Below are 16,325 nucleotides of genomic sequence, written 5' to 3'. Positions count from 1 at the left end.
TAAAACAGCCCTTAGGGTTTAACCAGACAACATGATCAGTGCAAGACAGAAAAAAGCTTCTTGTAATTCTTGCTCTAACAACTTTCAGGGTGAATGACATGAAATTTAAAGAAGAGTCATCAGCAGCAAAAAATGCCCATTCAGGACATCAAGGTTTGTCCTGATAAATGCCTTGTTTCTGGTGTGCCAGCAAATTGAAATTGATTAAACCTGCCCTGATATTGTTCTACAAGCAACCAAGAAACTGAATTCATTTGAATCTGAAAAAGAGACAAACGTGTGTGTATGTGCATGCATTTGCAAACACAAAAAATATTTAAAATACATTCATCTGGGGTACACAAAGTCTGAAATACTTTCATTAGGCTGCAAAAGGAAGGGCAATTAATCGGTTGTGAGCTTTTTAATATTCAGTGAAAGAAAACTGCAATAAGAGACTGAAAAACAAAAAATAAATTAAAAAGCAAATATAACCCAAAATTCTGCTTGGAAGAATTAGCTAGCTAAATAGCCATAAATATAAGAAGGTTAAAACAAAAAAAAAAAAAAAAAGCAAGAGGTTGTTTTTGTTTTTAATTTACATTCAACAGGAGAGAGATTTATGCATGAGATGCAAATTACTATGTGTTATTTACACATCTGAAGGAAAACAAATCTTGACTGTAAATGTTTAGAGGGCATATTATTTTTAAATATGAAAGTGGCAAAATTATTACAGTGTTTATAACTCCCAGTGTTAAAGAGAGATTACAGTAACAAAAAATGAGCCCTTTTATTAAAATTATATAGTATAGAATCCACACCAAATAGGAGGGCAGAAAACAAGTATAAAAATCAGTGGCTAACTTCATTCTTGAGAACATCTTGGAGTAATTTGCTCCCCTTGCAATTGGGCCTGTTTAAGAAGACTCTACCAATGACTTATCGCTGAAGAAACCAATAAGAATTTATGATATTTCTCTTTTCTGACTTTATTTTTTTAAAACTGAAACTCATTAAATATTACACATTAATTTAAAACAAATACATGGAAATAGCTTTTCAACTGGGCATGTATTCACTAAAAACATGGGTGTCAGGTTATACTACACGCTGGCATACATACATACATACATACATACCCATATAGCAGACTGAATTGTCTCTGAAAATTGTACATATAGCACTGAAGTCTAAATAGAGCAGGCAAAGATAGAGCACAGGAAGACAAGGACAGGAAAAAGAAGGGAAACAGAAGCAGGAAATAACACAAAAGACTCAGTTTTGCACAGCAGGCCTAACAATGTTTGCCACATGGATCTATCTCCATTACTGTGTAGCATATGAGTCCTTCTCAACAACCCTTGCGAGGAAGAGAAATACTATTATCCACATTGTACAGATGGATAACAGAAGCACTGAGAAGCTTATAGATCTGCCCAGGGTCACACACAAAGCTTGCAGCAGAGCGAGGAACTGAACCTAGAGCTCCAGCATTGCACCCTAACTCCTGGACAATCACTACTCTCTGTTAGTGACACATTGGCTAATAATTCCTTATGTTGAATGCAAACTTGTTGGCTGATGCTGTAAACTGGGCAAAGATATTTGGAGTCATCCTATGTTCACCCCTGCACGGATATGCAGAAGAAGGAGAAAGTGCCCCAATTGAGGGCCTAAAACAATTGAAGTCATCGTAGTCAGGAAGTAAAGAACTACACAAAGGGTGGGGAAGGGCAGAAAGAGGTGGGATCCCGTCCCTTCTCCCATCAGTCAGAAGCTCAGGCTGGTCAGAGAGCAGAATGCAGCATGCCTTCTTTAAAGGTGGCACAGTGCCTTCCTACACTCCATGGCAGCTCAGTAGCTCATGCTACCCTTTGGAAATACCACTAATGTAGTGCACTTCTATATCACTCAGCATTGTGCTGTTACTATATGCCACGATGTAGACCTTAGCTGGTATTTTAGGCAGAGCTGGTAGCATTGCCTCGAATTAGGGTTGCTCAATACTTTCCATTTTAAGAGCATTGTCTGTTGCTAATAACTTTGTCAAACTTCAACTGTTCTGGCTGAATTTTCCATGCTGGGCTTAATTGTTTTGGAAAGTTTCAGGTGAAATAGTGCAGGGGATTCCAAGAATGAGAAGGGAGGTGGGGCAATACATTGCTCTGACCCCGTTAAAAGAATTCTTCTTCCAAGCATTTCACCAAGACGCTCCAACTTGATTTGGAGCAGAGACTTAAAAGTGTCCATCTGCTGGACTGCAATGAGCACGTTCCAGCTCAGGGCGGCAGGGACGGTGCTGGACTTTCCCTGCCATTGCTTCTTGCTGCTGGGGCAGTGCAGTACTCCCAGGCTATGTCTAGACTGGCATGATTTTCCGCAAATGCTTTTAACGGAAAAGTTTTTCGGTTAAAAGCATTTGCGGAAAAGAGCGTCTAGATTGGCACGGACGCTTTTCCGCAAAAGCATTTTTTGCGGAAAAGCGTCTGTGTCAATCTAGATGCGGTTTTGTGCAAGAAAGCCCCGATCGCCATTTTCGCAAGCGGGGCTTTTTTGCGCAAAACAATACTGCGTTGTCTACACTGGCCCTCTTGCACAAAAGCATTTGCGCAAGAGGGCTTTTGCCCGAATGGGAGCAGCATAGCATTTCCTCAAGAACACTAACAATCTTACATGAGCTTGCAAGTAGGAATAAGAGATCCTCCGGAATAGGGCTTTATTCCAGAGGATCGCGCCAGTCTGGACGCTTTTCTCCGGCTTATCTCCAAGCCGGAAAAAAGCGGCGGCCATGAAAATGCAAATGCCGCGGGGGATATTTAAATCCCCCGCGCATTTGCCTCTTCCCAAGTTCTACATTAGCATGCCTATTTCGTAATAGGCGGCCAGTGTAGACACAGCCCAACAGTGTAGGTCTACACCACAATAAAACACATTGCACTGAATCTCAAAACCTGGGTCAGCTGACTGGGGCTTAGGATGTGAGGCTATAAAATTGCATTGTAGACATTCAAGTTGAGGCTGGGCCTAGGGTTTGAGATCACTCCCTCTGGGATCTCAAAACCCAGGCTCCAACCTGAGTCGAAATGTCTACATCAGTGGTGCTCAACCTTTTTAAGCATACAGATCCCTTTTCAATCTATGAAAATTTCACAGACCCCCTTCCCTCGGCGAGAAAAAAAATAAATAAAAAGTAAAGTACAGGAAAAAAAGAAAAAGAAAAGACTTGGGGGCAGTTGCCCCCTGCTCACTATGCTTTTCAACCCCCCTCTCTCTGGGAGTAGGTAGCCCCAGCTCTCCTCCCCCCTCCCCCCAGCCACCAGGGTTCATGCCCTCCCTGTCCTGCCTGCCCAGGTTGCACCAACCCTGGCTCTTTCCTGTTTCCCTGGCCCAGACTGCACCAGGGCCGGCACTCCCGCCCCCCCTCTTCACCTATGACCAGCCCCAGTTTTCCCTGCTGCAGCACGGGGGAGGGGGAGAGCTGGGCCCAGAGATCCATGGCCCACAGCACCCCCTTCTTTCATCTCTATTCCCACCTCCTTCCATCATTCTTACACCCCATCCTTCCCTAACTCCTCCCCCTCCATATCCCTAAACAGCCCATCCCCCTGCCTCCATTCCTATATCCCCTTTACCGCACCACCCACCCCCACGTACACCCTATTCCCCTTCCTCCCTCCCACGAATGGGCAACCTAACCAGAAAGGGAACAGCACCAGCAGGTTGGCAGCTGCTCTGAACACTGCTGGGCCACCCCTTTGTGATGCCTCAGGGGTTGTTGTAGGTTCCTCCTGGGCGGCTCAGCATTGGGTTCAGGATGCAGCCATGTGGGGCACAGCAGAGAACGGGGCGGTGGGCAGCAGGGAATCCAGGGCAATTGCCAGGTTGAGAATAAAATAATTCCTGTCTACAAACCTATTTCAATAGCAACATTTAACAACAGATACTGGAATGATCAAAGAAGCCAAGGGAATTAAATGCCTTTTTTAATAGGATCTGAACACCTAATTAGTGTACAGACTAGCATCCCAAGCACCAGGGAAGTGGCACTGCTCTCATCCCCTCCCCCACATGGGGCACCAGGGAGGCAGCAGGAATGGGATTGATTCTTCCCAGTGAGCAAAGCTGGGGCTTTTTGCCCCTCCCCCCACAGCAGGAAGCCAGCACTAATGCTCCAACCATGAGGGGAGTCAGCAAGGAGGCAAGAGTGCAGCTCCAGGCAAAGGGGGCCCAGGTTGCTCAGGTCAGTGTTGCTGGGCCACCCACCTTACTGAAGCACCACTCGTTGCTCCAGCCCTGCACGTGGCTGGGTGGGAGAGAGCCAGTCTGGGCCTGGGTCTCACCAGGGCACAGGCACGGTGGAGGATGAAGTGGTGAGAGGGCAGCTGGGGCCATAGGCTGCTTCCACCTGTGCACTTCCTGAGCCTGCAGCCCCATCTGCCCAGGGTCTGAGGAAGGGAGCCTGTGCAAGGGCGGAGTAGAATGATGATGTCACTCTGTCATTCCACAGGTAAAACTTTCTTTGCTATATAGTGAGAAAAGTTTAAAAAAAAAAAAAAGGATCGGGCCCCCACCCTTACATTTTAAAACTTTCCATGGATCCCCTGCAGTACCATTGTGGAGCACCAGGGGTCCACAGATCACAGCTTGGGAACCACTGGGCTACACCACAGTTTTTACAATCTTCCAGCCCAACCCTGATAAATGAGTCAGCTGACAGAGGCCAGGCACAGGTCTTTTATTGCACTGAAGAGATACCCTAAATAACTAGTGTTGAGGGTCACTATGGTTCCTCATGACAGAAACTGAGGTGGGCTTTTTTTCCAGTCTGTTTTAAGACTAGCAGGCAATTAATCCCACAAACACTACAATGCTGAGATTGCAAAGTCAAGCACTTTAAAGTTAAGAAATGACCAGATTTGCTGATGGATTGGCAGGGGGGTGTGTGTGTGTGCAGCAGAGGTAGCAGTTGTCCTGGGGCCAGATGTTTCAAAATGGTCCAGGGTGCTCCCAGCCACCACCACTGCTACTGCGGAAGCACCAGCAGGCATTCTGTCAACCATCCAGGAAAGTAAACTATGAACTGGGCCAAGGAAAAGGTTTTTCACTGAGAAGCAAATACAAATGCAACAGATGAACATATCTGCCAGAGCTTTGTGTTAGCTGGTTGATAGCTTGATTGTGAAGATGATGTGTAAAGGAATTGCAGAGGCAACAGCTGGCAGAACAACAAAATACAATGACAATAATTTATTTTAAAATAAATTTAAAAGTTTGCCAAATTAATTTCTTAAATACAGTTTTCTTTTATCAATCCCACCGTATAGCTTACTGAATATTAACAATAATAATTTATTTGGAAAGCATCATGCATTCATTGAATAAGTGATGAATAGTATTGAACCAGCTTCCAAACTAGTAGATAGCTTCTCCAGTCCTTCTAAGTTCCATAATGAACCCTCCAGATACAATCAACAAGTGCAATTGAAATGCAGTGGGCCAGATCCTCAGCTGGAGAAAATTGGTGAAGTTCCTCTGTCTTCAGTAGAGCTTGCCAACTTTCTCCTGGACAGAGCAGGATGACTGACTGGGTACAAATGTATGCAGGTGGGGTGGTGTCCTTCTCCCAGACTCTGCACTGCCATTAGATGCATTTTAGGGGGGGGAAGTTGCCTCCCCCTGAAACACCAAACACTTATTGTCAGTGACAGTATACAGAGCTGGAGGGACCTTTTGTGTATTTCAGTATGGCATTTCCCAAGCTCCTGTTTCATTGGTGACATCTGTTCGTATACCATTTTAAGGTATCCCTCTTATTTGCTATTTCCTCCCATTAGTGCCTATGAGACTTGGAGTTAAAAAGCTTAATACATTATAAAGGGAATTATGAAATAGTAATTGTAAAATTATAAAACTGATTTGCAAAACCAAAACCAAAACAATTCAGTTCATCTAATGTTTCCAATTTTCAAGTTAATGAAATCCTAAAAACTAAAGAAAAACTTTCTACAAAAGTGAAAAACTGGTTTTAGTTAAAAAATAAGATCATAAACCACACATCGACCAGCTCTAGCCAAAGATGGTAGAGCAGGACATGGAGCACAGGCAAATCCAATTTTGCATTCATGGTAATGCTCTTGTGAATGTCACCTACTGACTCCCACCTAGCGACAGAAGAGGAGGCGTTGGTCTGGAAGCTTCCCACCATTCTATTTTGGCCTCCTCCGTGTCTCTCATCCTGCCAAGGCACAAATGTGTGAGCCAATGTGTGACAAAGACCCAAAATGAAGAACACAAAACAATGAATCATGCAGGAAAACTAAAATGCTGTGGGAGCAGTTCCTTCAGTGCTTGCTACAGTCTCCATTTTATTTTTATTTATTTGTGATGTAAATAGCTTTTGACAATAAAAAATAAGTTTGCTTGGAGCGGAGGTTGCTTTGGAACTAAAATGAACAAAATGTCCCTCAAAGTGAGAGGTACAAACTCAGCTTTAGGCATCACACTAAGCTCTTCTCCCCATCCATCTCCTTTGAGCTCCCAAAACATGTATGAAACCTTTTGACAGCAAAGAGGGAAAAAAAGCTTAATTGCAACTTATGGCAAAAAAATCTGTGGCAGTCAGTCAGAGCCTCTTTCTACAGGGTAGTAACTTAAATCGCTGTTTTTAAAAGCTACAGCCTTGCCCTGTTAGACTCAATACCTGTCACATGATTTATGTGCTTGCGTCTTATTAACTGCTCTGTTATAGGAGCTGTCCTACTTGCTGCCATCCCATTCTATAGACCCTTTTGTAAAACCTACTTGAAATCATGCTGTTCTGACTGCAGGGTACTGCACCTTCTGACAAAACATCATATAAAGCAAAGAATTACTGTTTCTCAGTAATCCAGCCCATAAATCAACCCTCATATTTCGCTCTGAGGAGGGTTAAAGGATTCCATGAGTGCTCCTTGCATTCATATTCAAAAAACTCAGTGTGTAATGTGGCTTCAGGAAGGAGGGGGAAAAAATCTCAAGAATAGCTAACTCACTCCAGTGTCTGATTGATTTTATCTGGACCTTCCTTGCTCTAACAATAATTTGGGACTGCCTCAAACTGCCACCTTATCTGATTTGTGGTCTCACCAACTGCTATTTTATCAGGACCCAGCTGTATGAGAAAAACAGGATATGGCATGACCTTGGTATCTCAGTGCCTGACCTAAATATCTAATCGGTCAGATGTCTCACTGAGGCTGTCTAAGGATGCCATATATGCCCCCTGTGGCATCAAGTCATTCAAAAGATGTTTACTTCACACTCCTGCAAGCCCACCAGCATGCATACTGTAAATCCAGTCATGTTACTAAGCTGCCTGCTAGCGCTGCTACAGTAAAGATTTTCAGAGTTGTTTCTCTAAAGGTTTGTCAGCCTCGCTCATGGAAAAACATCTTCAGGGTCTGTAGCTCAGCCATAAAAATTCTGTTCCAGGCTCTTCATGGCAGGCAAGGCCTCAGCTCAGATGTGAGCCATGTTTTGAAATGAATAGTCTATTTAAACACCTGCACACCTACCCAGTCTGACTCTCCTCAGAACACCAAAATGTATGTGCCGTTCAACAGCATCATGCTAGGTAAGGGAGTGCAGTGTTGCGGATGGAGCAAGGAATGGTAAGTAAAGAAACTGGAGTTTAATCCCAGCTCTGATACTGACTTAGTCTGGACCACAGACAAGTTATTTTACCTTTTCTGTATCCATGGATAGACTGGGACTAGCATGCACTAAACCTCTCTCAGAGCAGAGTGGTTAGGTTCTGTCAACTAACCCCTAGTCCTTCCCTCAGTGCAGAGCACAAACAAACAGTGAAGCTGGGCTGTGGAGTGCTCCTCACAGGAAGAAAGGAAAGAATCCTCCTTCCTACACCTTGGAGTAGCAGGGTGCCCATGCAGTACCTGTGATCCTCTACACCAGGGTCATGGTAAGCAGAGCCATATAATGAGATGCACCGGAACTACTTTTCATGCTCTGCAACACCAAGGCAGTCTGTACTGAGCTGCTCTTTGCAGGCACTTGGGTGGGAGGGTGCACTCCTCTTCTGCAGGCTTCCCAAATACTGCCTTCCCCTGCAGGGCCGGCTCGAGCCATTCCTGCACCCCGGGCAACGGGCAAGCAATGCATGCGCAGCCCTGCCCCCCAGCGCACCTTACAGCTGCAATTGGGCATGCGGTGCCTGATGGCAGCTCTAAGGGGCATCACGCGGCCCCTGGCCAAGGGCGCGCAGCGCCTGATGGCAGCTCTAAGGGACACCGCGCAGCTGGGTGTGTGGCGCCCCTTACAGCTGCCATCAGGCACCCTCCATAGGTTGGTGCCCCGGGCAGCTGCCCAGCTAGCCCCCACCTTAATCCGGCCCTGCCCCTGCCTAGAACAACTGCATTGGCTCTGGTGAAACCAGGTCCTCTTAGAATTTCTCTTTAAAACTATCATTCCTCATCAATATAACAGTAGTACTTAGAGGCCTCCATCCCTGGTGTGGTGTAAAAACACAGTAAGAAATAGTCCCTGGCTTGACCAGCTTAATCACAACAGACCAAGGGTGAGAGAAAGGAAGTACTATCTCCATTTTACACCTGAAGGGCTAAAGCACAGATAGACTCAGTGACTTGCCCAATGTCAAATAGGAAGCCCCTGGTGAGGTTACCTAGCTCTAGCCCAGCATTTTGAAAGCCTTGGCTAGCTGGTGCTACACCCATACTAAGCAGTGCTGGCTTGAAAACAAGAATCCATTTCACACACAAAAAATTGAACTTGACATTTCTGTTCATACTGATGCAAGACTTTTCATGAAAAGGAGAAGCTCCTAGACTAACCAATAGTCTAGTGTGTTAGGCACCTCTTCTGGGATGTAAGAAAGCTAGGCTCAAATTCCTGTTCTGCCTGATTCAGAGCAAGGACTTGAAGTAGGGTCTCCTAATTCCTTGGTTATTCATAGGCTTGGAAGAATTAGATTCTTATCGGTAAACATCAGTTTCATCATATACACAAATGAAAAGAAATATTTCTTTCAATAGTAATTAAAATTTATACTAGGCAAAGTAAAAAAAAATGCTGCTTGAGAATTTAAGGGATTGATTTAAAGCTATTTAGTTTGTCAACATCTGTCAAAGTAGACAATTTGTGTTTTAACAATTAGAAAGCTTTAACTTGTTGAACCTCAATTTACCATCATGAAACAATTATTATCTGACACACGCACACCCCAGTGTCTTGCAGCTATGAACATTTATATCAATAAAAATGTTAAAAAAGTGCTGAACACCCACACGTTCACACTGCTACGAACATTTAAAGTTTATTTTTAATATTTTGTTTTATTTGTATAAGCATTGATATTATCCATCAAAACTATAAAAAAATTAAAAATACATTTTGCCAAGCCTTGGTATTGGCTAACCTGAGCTGACTAGATGTCTTTCACTGTCTTGAAATTCCATTCTGGACCTGTAAAATCTTGCTGATAAAATAAGATGTCAGTTTTGACAAATCAGTGTTTTCAGACCAAAAATATCTGGTAAAAAACTTCCTAACCAGCTTCAGTACTAAGGATTTTTACTACCAACATGTGAAGGACAACAATTAACTACAGCTTCAACTACAAGCTGATGTAGCCACAGGTATGTATGATATAATACAAAGGATATTTCCTACTGAGACAGGCACAGGTTTGCATGCATGCTCAGTGTAGTTGGAACCTTCAGCAAGTCTATTATGAACATACATGAGCTGAGACTTTTCAGAACTGTCTCTTGCAACCAACTTTGGGCTGATTTGAACAGGACCAACAATAGGCACATCTCTGTCATGAGAGAGACCTCCCCTCTGCCAAATTTCAAGTTCCTTCCACATTGTGTAGCACAGTGGTCCCCAACCTTTAGAGCCTCCCGGGCGCCCGGGGGACGGGGCCACTCACGCGCCGGGCGCCCGGGGGGCAGGGTCGCGCATCCTGGGGCACGCCAGGGGCGGGGATGCCCTTGCACCCTGCGCCAGCATGTGCCCTAGGGCCGGGGCCACCCGAGCGTCGTGTGCCGTGGGTCCAGGGCCGGCCCAGGTTGTCGGCGGGAGCACACAAATGCCCCAGCGGGCGCCATGGCGCCCACAGGCACCGCGTTGGGGACCACTGGTGTAGCAGAACTACTGCTTCTGAAATTAATGGTTTTAATTTTTTAATGTGAGAGGGGAAAAAACATTATTTTCCCCTGACCTCAATCTTGGAAACAGCTGAACCACTTTTGATGAAGTTGTCTAAAAAAAAAATTCAGCCCAAAGCAGACACCTGGCATGGAATGGCTACAATTTGGTCAAACTTATAATCAACTGAAAACAGGGGCTCATAAAGGAAAGTGTTGGCTAATCTTAATCATAGCCATTGCTTCTGGCTCCGCCTATAATATGGACTGTATGCCATGCTTGTGCATGACTCCCAAACAGTGCTCCCTATAAAAGAACCCAAAAGATACCACAAACTCCACTATGGACCTCATTCTGTGCAACTAATTTACTGGTTCAGTAGTTTGATACTACAGTATGTGTCCTCTAGAGAAGTAAAAGACAGACTGATCAAATCAGTCAGGATGCGTCATTCTGTAAAGTTTGCAAATACCTGTGATCACACTGCAGCTCACTACTGAGCCATACAGGCATAGACAACTCCTGTGTTTTTGTCTTCAATGTAGGTTGCAACATTTATGTTAATTGTTGTTAGACTTTACATATTAAGTGGATTTTACATAATAAGTGGATTTTTTTCTCTTTTTCCTAGAGTAGACATTGTTTGAGTTCCCCCTTCCCTAATTGAATTCTGGCTCACCAGAGTCATATTCGGTTTTGCTGTTGTCTAAAGCCAATTCTAAATGCTTTTAAGATAGGGGAGACAATGGAGAATTCTTCATTTATTGTTACAAATAAAGAACATTTAATATCTTAAGGCTGGTTGTTTTAAAAAAGAATCCTAAAAAGTAACAACACTGGTGGCTTTGAATATCAATCTTAGTAAGAAATGCAATTCACTCTTCACTAATGGCATGCTTACCCACACCCCTGTACACTATTCCTGCAATGAGTTCAACTCTAAAGCCACCACAGAAGAACAAACAATTACACTTCAACACCCTGTGATGCGCACACACACACACACACACACACACACACACACACACGCCTCCTTATCAGGGCCAAGATAATAAAACACAAAAGTGCATCTTGGTTGACTGACAATATAGAACAGGTTGCCTAGCATATTCTTTGGGAGAAGAAGAAGATACAATTAAATCAAACTTGTTATTAAAGGCAAACCCCTCTGACAATAGATGTCAGGCCCTGACTAGACAAATGTGGTATTTCAGGTGGAAAATTGAGTGGACTAATAGGAACAACTGGAGCAGTAGCTTCTAGTAGAGCTTGTAAAGTAACTATTGCTCACTGCAAATGCTAAACTGGTGATGACTGCATCAAAATGCTAACATCAAGAGACTGTTGGACTATATTTTGCAATGTGTGCAACAATAAAAGGAGATTACTATAAAGCCACAGGTGGAAAGTTATCTCTGTGTCCTGGCAGACAGCTGGAGGCCAGGTGTACCACAATTAGATTCTAGAAATATATACAGGGAAAAGAAAATGGAGTAATTAATATAAGCTATCAGACGCCTATCCTCATCTTATTGAAACAAGCCAGAAATATAACCTGTACCCATTCAGCATGCAATTTTCAAGGGGAAAGGTGTCAGACACTGTAATTGGTTGAACTTGAATGCTGCTACAGGGATATCCCGCTTTTAAGGAAACCTGTTTTCTATACCAAAATTGATCCGGCAAGGTTGTTATCTCATAATACACACCTAGCTAGGAAGGTACTATAAGGCCTGAGGGCACAGGTTAGCAAGGTGACTAACAACCTTCATTGTTGGTCATTATGAGATGCTGCATCCTCTCTCGAGGTACTTATTGCTGATACTGAATGTTATTCAAAACTGGGTGGTGTGGCTCTCATTTGAAAACATAGGGGCTAAGCAATGCAAAAAATGATAGAAAATGAAATTGGTCTGGGATGAGCAGTTGAACTGAAGTTTATCGTGTCTGTCTTGGCATATGTGGAGGACACTTGGGGGTGAGGTGGTTTGGAGATGTGTTTGCACCTCTGAAGGACCAATTGGCTTTTGTTTAATTATCCCATCCCTCTTATTTGCAAATGAATTCCAGAGAGCCTAAACAAACACCATGGAAAATTTTTTGTGCAGAAAATTACTTGACATGATTCTTAAATATTTAAGGCCAGTACCTGCTGGTTTGGAAATCCAGTGAATAATTTAATACTGTTTGACAGAATTTCTTTGGGTCAATTATTCAGCAAGTGAATTAATATATTCTGACTAAAAATGAAACACATAAGGTGTTGAAGGGCATATCTTGTTACATCACTTGTTCCGTATTACATTGCATCACACAGAACTCCAACATAATCAAACACTACAGCTTGATTTAAACAATGTCATCAGGGCAACTGTAAAATAGTCTCCAAAGCATCAGACCCCTGACTATTTCTGTACCTGGTCTGTCTGCATTTATCTCTCAACACAATACAAGATCTGACTGCCCTCTATGAAATATATATTTTAAACAGTCAACAAATCTTGACCTTGGTATAGCCCTGAGTATCTTATCTAAAATGAGTGCTTTAATTGTAAATAGCAACTTTAAAGCCCAAGGGAGGGGGAGAGAGTGACTGATGATGTTCCACAGCAATTTTCTTTATCAAGTCCTTGTCAGGAGGGGGCTGTCCTACAGGATCTCAAGGGCAAAGGCGCTACAAGGGGAAGAGGGGGAAGAAGGAAGCTACTCCTAGGATCAATCTTAAAGGGTGAACCTGGAATTGAAATTCCTATTTAGGTTACCTACCACCACCACAGTCACCACCATCACAACAAAAGGAACACCGAACACTCCCCTCAAGAAACAGCCAAGCTTTTCATGTTATCATTTCAACTTGTATGTTCTATTGCAATATCTCAAACCATTTAGATTGTAAATATTGTAATAGGACAGAGTTGGGCAATAAGACAGAGGCAGTGCGTCAGGATTAGCCCCTGGTGGGCTGCCACCACTTTATTTACCTGTGCATCCACAGGTAGAATGACTTGAAGCTCCCATTGGCTGTGGATCACAGTTCTCGGCCAATGGGAGCTGAGGGAAGTGAATTAGACTGGGGCACTGCTTCCTGCAGCTCCCATTGGCCAGGAATGGCAATCCACGGCCAATGGGAGCTTCAAGCCATTCTACCTGTAGATGCACAGGTAAATAAAGCAGCAGCAGCCCAGCCTGTGGGCCACTTTTTGCCTACTGCTGTAGTAGAAATTGCAACTCAAAATGATAAGGTCAAAGTGACACATTTTGATAAATTCTTCCATCAGTTTTGATGAACTGACATGGTCTTAGAAAATGTTTTGACTTAGCCAAATCAGCATTTTCCAGTGGAAATTTGTTGCATCACAAAACTTGTGGCCAACTGTGTTGTAAAGCAAGTTCAAAATCCACTCCAACATTTGACTGAATTCAGATGGGGGTCGCCAGCACAGTAAGCAACAATGGTGCCCATTCCTATGCCCTTACAACAGAAAGCCTGGTACCCTTTGACCACTGCTCTAAATCAGAAGTAACAACAGTTACAGGTATGCCATTATGTTAGAGTAAAACTGGTAAAAGTGAGGAGAGATTCAGACAGTCTACTTTAGACTGAGTTTAAAAATTGCACAGCACTGCTGGGTATTCAGAACTGTCTGAGGGCCAAATCCAGTGGGAGGAAAGCACCTTCAGAAAGATGATGCTACTCCCATTAATTCTCATTGCGTTCCATCTGTCAAAAAGTTGCTTAGAACAGGGGTCCTGTTAAGCCAACAGGAGTTTTGTGGTGGATAAGTGTGACCCAGACCTCTACTGGGTTTAGTTCACGGTCCTATTCAGTAACACCTAGACCACTTAGAGAAAAAGAATGTGTTTTCTCCACAGCTGAGAGCCAGCTGGTGTTAGCTCAAGCAGTAGAGGCTTATGCACTGAGGTCCCAGGTTTGGTTCTACCTCTTGGTGTTACATAAGTACCCAAAAGTCTCATGCTTATCTTGAGCTTTTCCAGACTACCTGTACCAGTTCAGCTGCCAGCATTACACTGGAAAACTCAGAAGGGCAGGCTCTCTCACAAGATTTCCAACACCAGCACTTCCTAATCGAGCTGGGAACTACCACAAGATAAGCCTTTTTCACATATGTCAGCACTTTCACCTCAGAGGCCACCCAAAACTAGGATATGCACATGAAGAAGAAAATTAAAAATAAAAGAGAACTTGAAACAAAGTTGGATTTGAGCATGGGCTGGCTTGCACTTTATCCAGACTAGTTCATCCATCCCTGCAACAGATGTAGACTTGATTTTTAGGGATAATAGTGAGATACGGTAGTTGTGATAATACTTAATAATACTTGTAACAACAGGTCAGTATTTGTATTGCTGTGTTATAGAATGGGAAACTAAGGCTAGGGGGAAATGACTGGCTGAAGACCACACAGTACTGCTATGTCATTGCCAGAGTTAAAATTAAAGAAACATCTGACTTCTAGCACCATGCTCATAGTTCTAGACTTCAGTGCCTCAGCAACCAGACAACAGTAGACACCAATACGTTAATACAAAACAAACCACCAATGGAGAATATTCGGACTAAGACATAGTAAACAACATTGAACAGAAACAATGTAGTGTATCCCGTAAACTTTGTTAACAAGCAGACCATTACAACCTCTTCTCACTTCTCCCCTCCCCCCTCGCCAAAAAAAAACAACTAACCAAAGACAAATCATTTAATCAGTGACACAGTAAGGCCCCAATCCTGCACACATTTGTGCATGTCCTTTCATACACCAGCAATCTTATTAAAGTCAGCTGGAAAACTGAAAGTATGTAAATGTTTGAAGAATCCAGGACTAAACAAACAAAGCAGAAAAATCCACAAATCCTAGATTTAAATGGCTTTTTTCATTCCAACACACGATTTCATTCACCACATTTTCAGCTATTAGTACAACATACATAGATGAGAAAATATGCACAAGGATCACTGGCGTATGAGACTCAACTCCTGCCCTGCTATGCTGATGCCAAAGTAAAGGGAAATGCAGCAGAAGAAAGTAGTTTGAAATTATCTGAAGTCCATCGTGACAGCTGAAAGAAGATAACCATTCATTTCATGGAGGTGGACTTTAAAAAAAAAAATCTTGTCTTTGGAGCCTTCTGCACACGACATGGACTCAAAGATACCAATGGAGCTATGAGTGGTTTGGGTGGGTTTTTAAGAACCCCACAGTGGATTGTGTCTTCCCCAGTATTTCCAGCAGGTGCCACTCTGAGTCAGCACAGGGACTAGAAGTGTTTGTTCACATAACTGACTGATGGAAACAGGCTGCCAGGGGCTGGAGAGGAAAGGTGATTCCCTGCTGGATCTGAAAACCAAAGATTGAAAAAAGTTATCTTTGCAACAGAAAGTTTTCAAATTACTGCCTAAACACACATAACAAGTACTATAACAGGTGATACTTTACATAGGCTCTGCCAACTTATTCTAAGCCCTAAAATTAGGTTGTGGAATTAAAATGAAAGGGGAGTCCTTTAGAATATCAGGTGACAACATGTTTTCAGGAATTATTTTAAAATCTTATGGTTCATAAGTTTTTCTTTTTTAAACTTTTAACACTCTCCTGCTGTTTTGTGAGCTCAAACACAACAGCATACTCCACTGGTACATGAGAGTCAGAAAGGAGCAGAAACTAAAAGAGACACTGACCAGATTAGGTTCACAGTTCAAGCTGGATGGTGGCCGGCACAAAACCAAATAGCAGTAGTAACAACAAGGGTCTGCTTTTAACAGTGATTTCAGTTTTAATAATCAAAGATCATAAATTAAGGGACCACGAAAGGAACCATTAAAATCATCTTGTTGGGTCTCCTGCATTATATAGGCCATGGAGCCTAACCCAGTAATTCCGGAACCAAGGCCCTAACTTCTGTTTGAGCTACAGCCTATTGTCTAGAAATGGGGTGGAGAACCTAAGGCCCAGGGGCTGTATGCGGCCCCCAGCTTGCCTAGACCCACTCCCAGAGGCTTAGGGCTTCCCCCACCCCAGCATTGAGGAGCCAGCCCCCCTGAAGCCCATCACAGGGATGAGCCCCACTATGCTCCGGTCTGCAAGGGGAATGGGGAAGTGTCTTTCCCCTCAGTCGGGGGTCATGTCAGTGAGGATTTGTTGTTTTGTTGGGTTTGGAGG

At 43.4% G+C, this 16,325-nt stretch overlaps 1 long non-coding RNA gene across 4 annotated transcripts in view; it reads right to left on the bottom strand.

The window, feature by feature from the left end:
- Positions 1-15,246: 15,246 nt before the first annotated feature.
- LOC112544034 (uncharacterized) overlaps positions 15,247-16,325 on the bottom strand; it is a 67,156-nt gene continuing 66,077 nt past the window's right edge. For all 4 annotated transcript variants that reach the window (XR_016349225.1, XR_012902756.2, XR_012902755.2 and 1 more), the window contains one exon: positions 15,247-15,503. This is a non-coding gene — a long non-coding RNA (uncharacterized LOC112544034). The remainder of the gene's footprint in view (positions 15,504-16,325) is intronic.

The sequence above is a fragment of the Pelodiscus sinensis genome, chromosome 3 (genome assembly GCF_052426305.1).
Source record: "Pelodiscus sinensis isolate ZL-2025 chromosome 3, ASM5242630v1, whole genome shotgun sequence".
NCBI classification, from domain to species: domain Eukaryota; kingdom Metazoa; phylum Chordata; order Testudines; family Trionychidae; genus Pelodiscus; species Pelodiscus sinensis.
This window is presented reverse-complemented; position numbering and strand designations above follow the sequence as displayed.